Below are 10,000 nucleotides of genomic sequence, written 5' to 3'. Positions count from 1 at the left end.
ATCATCATCATCATCATCATCATCTCCCCCCACCTCCCTCTCCCCCTTCCTCCCCCCGCTCACTGAACCTCTCTGCAGAAAGAAGCTGCTGCTGTGAAACAACAACAACAACAACAACAACAATAGGGGAAACGAGAAACCGAGGTTCCGTGAGCAACATGCCACAAGTGCACGCAAAAGAATCACCGGTAACAAAGGGGTTGTCCTTGACAAATCCTGTAGAAAAATCCAGTTTGATGATAAAACAAACAGACAACAACAAAAAACGTGGCGATGCTCTATGGCGAAGCGCTCTCACCCTGGGAAGTGCTGCCCGAATTTCACACGGAGAAATATGCTGCGACAAAAAGATAATACGATACAATTATCCCGTTTCAGACCCCCCCCTCAACCCCCCATGGTATCATCATCATCTTCATGACGTTCCGTCCTGTTGTGGTGTGGGGAAAACAACAAGACACACTCCCTGGGGTGACGGTCAACAAGTTCCATCCTGGACCTGTCCGCACGCACTGACACCCCCCGGAAACTGACACTGTCCTGTCTGATGTTCTCTGCAGCAAACAGGAAACTGTCCGAGCGACTTGGTGCTGCTCAGACACTATGCGGACACGAAGTGTAAACAGGGCTGATTTATTAGTCTTGGACATAATCATTATCGAACAATGATGGTCACCTTCCGGCTTTCATCTTGTTTTTGTTGTCGTCCGTTTATGGGTCCCCCACCCCACCAACCCCCCAATACCCGGTACTGAAGAGACGTCTGCGTTTTGACAGATCGTTGCGCGCGCCTCTCTCTCTCTCTCTCTCCCCTCCCTCCTTCCCTCCACCCGGGGCCCCTCCCCCCTCTCTCTCCCTCTGTGTGTGTGTGTGTGTGTGTGTGCGCGCGCTTGCTTGCTTTTATACGCAGACTGAATGGGAAGGAGCGTTGATTCGGACAGCTGGTGTCTGATGCTCAGGAAATGTGTTTGATATTTAACGTGACTTGAGTTGACCCCACTGTCACGAGACACAGACTGGCGATGATGATGATGGTGATCAGTAGTATTAGTAGTTGTAGTTGTAGTGGTGGTGGTGGCGGCGGCTGCGGTGGTGGTGGTGGTGGTAGTAGTACTAGCAGTAGTTGCAGCAGCAGCAGTAAATTGTTAGTAGCAGCAGCAGCGTTACTATCATCGTTATCAACAGAAACTTGGAAACACTAGCAAGGTTATGATTTCCCTCTTCCCTCCAGTCTTCCTCCAATGCCTGGCAATCAGAACACACTCACCTGACTCAGTTTTACAAACTGCAGTGATCTCTCTCTCTCTCGCGCGCGCCCTGTCTCTGTCTCTCGCTCCCCGTCTCTGTCTCTCTTGTCTCTTTCTCTGGCTTTAGATACGCATTTTGTGTTCTTTATTCCAGTATGTTTTGTAAATGTTGTGGAAACGTTCAGATAAATCATGTTATTAACAATACATCAACAAATGCGTGATAAAATATGGAAGAGAAACACTATTTTGAAATGTAATCTGTAGTTTTTGGCTTCATTGTTTGCTATTTAAAAACACGAAGAATAATTCTTAGTTATTTAAATTGCACCTTTAAAAATATTCATTCATGTTCAAGAATTGAAATAACACTGACTCTATAACTGAACATTTACTGAACTTATTTGAATGTTCTCAGAAGAATTACATGCATCTTTAAGCTTTACAATGCTATTGTTTCAATAAAAGATTTTTGCCTGGTCAAAAGAAAATATCGTCAAAGACCTCATCTTTCAATTAAAAAGGGAGAGTCAGTGTTGCTTCTTTTGTTGAAAATGTTTTGGTTTTTCTTGTGTGTGTGTGTGTGTGTGTGTGTGTGTGTGTGTGTGTGTGTGTGTGTGTGTGTGTGTGGCTTCTTTTGTTGAAAATGTTTTTTTGTGTGAAAGTGTGTGTGTGTGAGACAGAGATTGAGAGAGAGCGGGGGGGAGAGAGAGAGGGGGGGAGAGAGAGAGGGGAGAGAGAGGGAGAGAGAAAGGGAGAGAGAGGGGGAGAGAGAGGGAGAGAGAGAGAGAGAGGGAGAAAGAGAGAGGGGGAGAGAAGAGGGAGAGAGAGAGAGAGAGAGAGAGAGTGTGTGTGTGTTTGTTGACGATGATAATAATCACACAGGAAAGCCTGGGAACATAAGGGAAAAGAAAAGGAACAGGCAAAAACAAACAGAACACAAGAGAAAGAGAAAGGGTGGTTTTCTTTCTCAGCTCCACTGTCCTTTCCCGAACGCTATTCCTCCCCAAACCCCCCTTACCCCCCACCACCCACCCGTCTCTGTATCCATCCACCCCATCTGGCCTCGCGTCCGCCTGCAACAGGCGCTTCTTATTACTGCTGTCCTGTTGAACTGACGGTGTTTGTGGTGTGGTATTTTCAAATAAAGGACTGTTTAAACCAAGAGCTGCTTCATCACGGTACAGATACGCGGTGGTCTGTCCGTTGAATGGCTGTTTGCCAACGGAAGACGTGTTGGGGGGTGAAGGGCCTGCGTGAGGAGATCCCTAACCCTCTTACAGGTACTTCATGAGGTCTTTGTCGCCCTTCTTAAGGGTCGTCTTCTTCTTCTTGTTTGTGTTCTTGCTCTTCTTCTTTTTCTTGTTTTTTTTTCCTTGTTCATTCTCCTCCTCGTCCTCCTCCTCCTCATCATCATCGTCTTGTTGTTGTTGTTGTTGTTGTTGTTCTTCTTCTTCTCCTCCTCTCTTTCCCTCAGTCTTTCCCTCTCTGTCTCTGTATCTCTCTGTGTGTCTGTCTCTTTCATCCTCTGTTTGTTTCTTAGTCTCTGTCTCTCTCTCTCTGCACCCCTCTCCTCCACCACCTCTCTGTCTCTCCATGACCGCATCTGTCTCTGTGTCTCCCTACTTTGTCTTTCTCTCCTCTCTCTCTCTGCTTCTGTCTCCTCTGTCTGTCTTTCTCCCTCTCTCCCCCTCTCTCTTCCTCTCTCTCTCTCTCTCTCTCTCTCTCTCTCTCTCTCTCTCTCCAGCGTTCTCATGACGATGGCCGAAGGACAACTTTTGGTTCACAGTGTTTGCTCCTACGTCTTCAGTCCCTTTTTTTTAGGATGGATGGAGGGGGGAAAATAAATGGACGTGAAAAATCTTCAGACAAAAGCCGCGTGTTGAAGAGAAGGGTCTTACAACCTGAAATCCCTTCTTCAAGGAGATACATCGTAAACAGACAACGCGCTCATCGAGAAAGAGAGAGAGAGAGAGAGAACCTACAGTAAAAGAAAAGAACGGAGAAATAGGGTATACCTCACAAACACGAGCAGCGAAGTGGGTACACATATGAACATACAAATCACTAAAAACACGAAAAACGAATTTGGATTCACACAGCCGAATTTTGTTTCATGTGTGTTTAATTTCTTCAAGGTGATCGGTAACCCCACTCCCCCCCCCCCACCCCCACTAAACACACACACATTTCCAGTCTACATGGGTGGCAAGAAAGTTGGAAAGACTGGTCCGCGCGGAAACCTAACTTGTATTTCTCTGTCTCTCCCTGTGCTCCAGAGCGTGACCTGAGAAATGATGAATGGAGAGAGAGAGAGAGAGAGAGAGAGAGCGGGTGGTCGTTCGTTCACGGCAGAGATGTGAACAAAACTGGGCATGCAAACAGCGACAACACTCGCCCTCAGAGAAGAGGTCAATCATTGTACTGTGATGAATGAGTGTAGCGGCCGTATGTTTGTCAACAGGCACTGAATGAGGCCCCACGTTTAGGGCACAGCTCAGTGTTGTCAGATCAGCAAGCTGGCTGCTGTGTGTACCCTCACTGAGACACGATGCGTCCATTGCTCAGTAATGGTAACGTCCCCCTCCCGCCCCCCCACCCCCCACCCCCTCCCCAGCTGCATGTACTTGTCCAATAATTGTCTTTTTCATAACTTGCATGTATAGTTTTTTTTTTTATCCCAGTGATAACTTTTTTCTAAATGTTAATTACCTCTTTTTTTTTCAGCCAAGGAAAGGCAAGATTGAGTGCCATTCACTTGCGGTTTTTTTTCTCATTGTGGGCTTTTCCTTTCAAACGACTGTGGTGATTAACCATGCTGCAGAAATTATGAGAACGTACAATTTTGAAATGATGCTCTAGTTTATGATATTTCATAAGCATTAAAAGGGTAAGGTCTTTTGTTTTTGAATTTTTATACAATGGTCCTGAAATCAAGGTCATCTGAGCCATATATTCAAGAAACCTGATCATATACGCGAAGGATTTTAAATTTCAGCATAAAACATAACAAGGTTACTAACCCATGGCAGGTGAACCTTTGTGAAATAAGAACAGTGTGCTATGACCCTGAACCAGAGTCCCTACCTATTGTGTAAGATGCAACTGATGTTGCTGATCAAAGGCAACTTCATCGCAAAATGAAGAAGTCTGGATAAAAAATAGTGACTGACATCCTGACCTGTCAGCTGTGTCATAGATTAGGTGTCACCCCTTCACTGACATCCTGACCTGTCAGCTGTGTCATAGATCAGTTAGGTGTCACCCCTTCACTGACATCCTGACCTGTCAGCTGTGTCATAGATCAGTTAGGTGTCACCCCATCACTGACATCCTGACCTGTCAGCTCATCATCTCAGTCAGATGGTATCCCTTCAGTGACGAGCACACATTGTTAGCAGCAGTCAATGGATTTAATATATATATATATATATATATATATATATATATATATATATATATATATAAAGGTGCCCACTGTGTCATGATTGCAGAAACATTACTCATGAAGCACTGGACGTTTCAAAGGTTTGTATTTATTCTCTGATGCTCAGGTAATTCCACGAATGATTAATTCCCTGGAAACCGAAGCTTCCTTTACGTGTGCATGCTACACACTGAACCACTAATCATCTTTACACACGAAAGACTAGCACCCAGGCCACTCCACTCATGGTCTGGTGAATGGGGATAGTCGAAATGGAAGTGTAAAACAATAGGAGGAAAGGAGGGAGGGACAGAGAGAGAGAGACAGACAGACAGACACAGAGACAGCGAATACGAATGAATGGTTTATGTTTATTTTTCTCGAGGCCTGACTAAGCGCGTTCGGTTACGTTGCTGGTGAGGCATCTGCTTGGCAGATGTGGTGTAGCGTAAATGGATTTGACCGAACGCAGTGACGCCTCCTTTAGCTACTGATACTGAAACTGGAGGTGTGACCATTTTAGCCCGTTCACAGTTTGGCAAGATGATGAAGGAACTGCTCTGTGCAAGTGATGATGGGCTGGGTTCCATGACATGTCACTGATTACATGCTATACAAAGAAGTCATTAAACGATATTATATGTACTCATTACGTTTTCACACACCGCTAGAAAAAAAATCAAACTGCGAAATTTATCAAATATATTTATATCTTTGTATCTATATTTATTCAAACCAGGATTTCATCTCTTAACATCTTCACAAGCGTTTAGGTTGATGTCCTTGAATGTCATATAATATATATATATATATATATATATATATATATGTGTGTGTGTGTGTGTGTGTGTCTGTGTGTGTGTGTGTGTTTATCACAACAGATTTCTCTGTGTGAAATTCGGGCTGCTCTCCCAAGGGAGAGCGCGTCGCTGTACTACAGCGCCACCCTTTTTTTTTTCCTTTTTTTTCATGCGTGCAGATTTATTTGTTTTTCCTATCAAAGTGGATTTTTCTACAGAATTTTGCCAGGGACAGCTCTTTTGTTGCCGTGGGTTCTTTCACGTGCGCTAAGTGCATGCTGCACACGGGACCTCAGTTCATCGTCTCATCCGAATGACTAGTGGAGGGGGAGAAAATATCAGCGGCTGAGCCGTGATTCGAACCAGCGCGTTCAGATTCTCTCGCTTCCTAGGCGGACGTGTTAACCCTAGGCCATCACTCCACTATATAATATATATATATTATAGATTAATAAAGAAGGTTCCGTGGCCGAGTGGGTGAGGCATTGGACTTGTGATCCAGTTTTCACCAGGGTTCGAGGTCCGTTCTGGCAGGGTGTCGTGTCCACAGGAAAGGCACTGTACTCGGACTTTCCTCACTCTACCCAGGTGTGAATGGATTCGGTTGGAGAAGGTTATAATGGCTCCCAAGACCGAGACCCAAGACACAGTGGATATGAATTCACTGCTCCGAGGACTGTAAAAGGCTATGGAGGCCTTTTAACCTTCTCTTTAACCTCTGAACATATTTCTTTACCACGTTCTTCGACTTTTCGATACCAATACATCTGGCGGCAGACCTGCTGTTGCCTAAATCCCATTCGTGTCTTTTCACATGCAGAACATCAGAATTAATGCCCACGTTAAGGATCCTGTAATCCACGTCAGAATTCGGAGGTTATGGAAACAAGAAAATATTCAGCATGCATCAACCATGACAGAGTCATCGGCAAGTCGATGTTGGTCGTGTAACGAAAAAAAGAAGAAGAAAAAAAAAATGAAGAAGAAAATATCCCGGTTGAGAGTTGTCACACATCAGTTGGCAAAAGTTCACTTCCATGTTGAGGAATGGTCACCAAGGCCCCGGGCAACACCCTTCAAGTTGACACCTTTCTCTCTGCACCACGCAGTGGCTGCACCCCTGGCTCCGTGAACACTGTCATTGCACGTGCACCTGTTACACTGTGGCGGCAGGTCGGCCGTCCTCGTGTCGCTCAGTGACAAGGGGTGCAGTGTGGAGGTCAGTAGTTACTTCTTCGTTTCCCTCAACCACGTGAAGAGTCATTGGAGCGCCGCACAGAGCAGCGAGTCGCCAGGTTCCTCTAGGTGTGTCGGTTGTGTGTCAAAGCCAGGTGTGTCGGTTGTGTGTCAAAGCCTAGGTCTGTGCAAATGTGTAGTTTGTTTGTTCATTCTGCCCTGCCTGACAGCCAACAAAACGCTCACATCTCCTCCAGCGCTAGCTCCGTCACCAGTTTTTGTGAATGATTTTAATCACTCCACCATGCCCGTTGAAGGACTCCCATGGACGTGAGGGAATACGCTGAACACAGTGTCCATGACAGGAGAACGCTGTCCTCTTTCAAAACCGGAGTCAGAGCCGATCAAGCCATAGGACAAGACATGTCATATCTGTTTCAGGAAACCCCTGGGTGAGGGTGGTGGGGGTACATGAAGATATTATATATTTCTTGTGACTGACGCAAAATATGAAACTCGATAGGCACTGTGTTCAAAATCAGTTACAATGGCCACACCATCTGATTTGTTGAGACAGACATTTTGAGAGAAAAGAAAAACTAAGCATTAGCAACATGCAAGGTGATTGTCCTCAAACCGACAGGTAGGGTTCAGAAGTGGGGACAACCATCAGACAACGTGTCGATCTGTGTGGAGACCTTTTGACCCCACTGACAAGAGATGGTTCAGTCTTGTGACAGGAGGTGACGGCTCTCCAGCACCATCCTTCAAGGAACTGTGCAGGAGGAAAAGAGACGAGGCAGACAGCGAAAGAAGCGGGCAGACAACATCACCCAGTGGACACAAGGTCTTGAGCTTTGCCGGAACTCTGGCCCTGTCCAGCCAGTGACTGTTTTTTTAAAGCCCAAGATGATCATCACAATGCTGCTGTGTGCCGCCGGAAGTAACCGCGAAGAGACAAGAGAAGAGGTGAAGTCTACAGTCAGAACAAGGCAAGTGGGCATCAATTATTCCTTGTGTTTCGTCTGCTTTGGGTTTATTTTGGCAAACCCTTTCCAATTTTGTTTTATGTCACTGACCGCGTTGACAACTTAGCTGTTTACGCTCACCTGTGTGTGTATGTGTGTGTGTGTGTGTGTGTGTGTGAGAGAGAGAGAGAGAGAGAGTGGGGTGGGAGGGAGAGTCTATCATTGTGCATGTATGTGCGTTTTCACACAAATACCACACACATTTACAAGCACATGGGCACACACACACACACACACACACACACACACACACACACACACACACACACACACACACACACACACACACACACACACACACACACACACACACTGAGTTTCCTACCTACGATACAAGCATACACGTACCGAAAGAGAGAGGGAGGTAATAAACATGCTCGAAGGCACGTACTCTAGGGCACACACACACACACACACACACACACACACACACACACAGATGGGGGAAAAAGACACACACAGAGTCGAAATAAACTTGTGTTTATTAACCCCCACCCCCCACCTCCAACGCCTGGCACCTTCACCCTTTGACACAGACAGACAGACGGACAGACAGACGGACAGACAGAAAATGAGGGCGGGGAGGAAGGTGGGTGGCGTGAGGGAGTGGAGGGTGAGGGGTGAGGGGGCAGATACAGAAAGAAAGTGCAAACATTACCCAAAACTATGTTAATTACGCGGACATGCTTTGAAAGGGATGGGGGAGAGAGAGGTGGGTGGGGCAGAGAGAGGTGGGTGAGACACAGAGAGAGACAGAGAGAGAACACTGAACACTGAACACTGAAAGAGGGAGAGAGAGAGAGAGTCGTATATATGCCTAGCGCCTGCTCTTCGTGGCTATGTAAAGTAAGTGTGTATGTATAGGTTAGACCTCACAAGGGCATCTGAGTCAATATTTCCCCTTTCCTAACCCCAAACTGCCAAGGGACAAAACTCCCCGACAAACGAACGCCCATGCGGAATGGAACGGGAAGGGAGGTTGAGGTAGGGGTGTGTGTGGAGTGGGGGGGATCGGGGTGAGGGGGGGCAGTCTGTTCACAGGGTAGATAGTAAGAGTTCCTTCCCTTCCTCCCCCCCCCCCCCAATCTCCAGCCTATTAAAGCAAACCCCCTCCTCACACACACAAAAGGTGAGTGACTGGAGTGGGAGGGATGTGAGTCGTGGTGTGGGGTGTGGGGAAGAGGGGGGTTGGGAGCGAAGAGGGGGTGGGGGGGTGGGGGGGGGGGGGGGGCGGACAGATAGGAGTTTCAACTTGCGATGTCGCCACCACGCGCCATAAAAATCGCTGTGAGGTTTGTCTACGTTCCCGTCAGCCCCACTCACAATGGGTTTTCACTCGAGTTTTTCTCTTGTTGTTTTTAGTTGTTGTTTTTTTCTTTAAATTCGACAAAACGTCCACCTCATGCTCCGCCTTCCCCCCCCCCCCCCCCCTCCCATGCATCTCTTCCCCCCCCCTCACCCCCCCCCCCCCCAGTTCACAGCAACAAACGGACGATGTTGTATGCAGTGTGGACTCGTTGGAGAGAGGTCATCAGCGGCCCCTCACGATGGCAAAAAGTACAAAGTGTTGTGCTGTGCTATATTGCAAGTCCCAGATAGTCAAACTGGAAAAAAAAACCCGGGATATTGGGAGGAGGAGTTTTCTTTTGTATCTAGTCGCTGATATGTTTAGTTAAAGTAGATGCAATAACGTCTTCATGCCAGCTTGGCGATTCGGAGAAAGAGTTACACAACACACCGACAGAAGAAGAAAATTGATGTGAACAATTCGAACACTAAACTGGAGAGCAAAGTTAGCTTTGTTATAATTCCAAATCAAAATGCTTTTATCAACTTAGACCAAAAAAAAACAACAACAAAAAACAACAACAACGATACATATATAGATATCATTCACGTATTGTATTTTTTGGCAGATACCTCGCAGAGGTCACTGCACTGGTCACCCGTGCCAAAATGTTGATATGTGCTTCATAAGATGGGAATGGATCTATTATCTCAGTAGAGAAACATTTTGCGACTTGCATTATCACAAGTACAAGCACTCTTTCCCTCTTCGTCTCTCTCTCTCACTCTCTCTCTCTCTCTCTCACTCTCTCTCTCTCTCTCTCTCTCTCTCTCTCTCTCTCTCCCCTCTTCCTTTGTACAAGTGTGTGTGTGTTTGTGTGTGTTTGTGTGTCTGTCTGTCTGTCTGTTTATATGTTTTTGTCTCTGCAAGTATACGTGTGTGTGTGTGTGTGTGTGTGTGCGCGCGTGAGTGTGTGTGTGCATGTGTGTGTGTGTGTGTGCATGTGTGTGTGTGTGTGAACGCGAACGCGCATG

Source organism: Babylonia areolata, chromosome 25, assembly GCF_041734735.1.
Source record: "Babylonia areolata isolate BAREFJ2019XMU chromosome 25, ASM4173473v1, whole genome shotgun sequence".
NCBI lineage: Eukaryota > Metazoa > Mollusca > Gastropoda > Neogastropoda > Buccinidae > Babylonia > Babylonia areolata.
The sequence above is the reverse complement of the archived record's forward strand: the minus strand, read 5'-3'. Positions refer to the sequence as shown.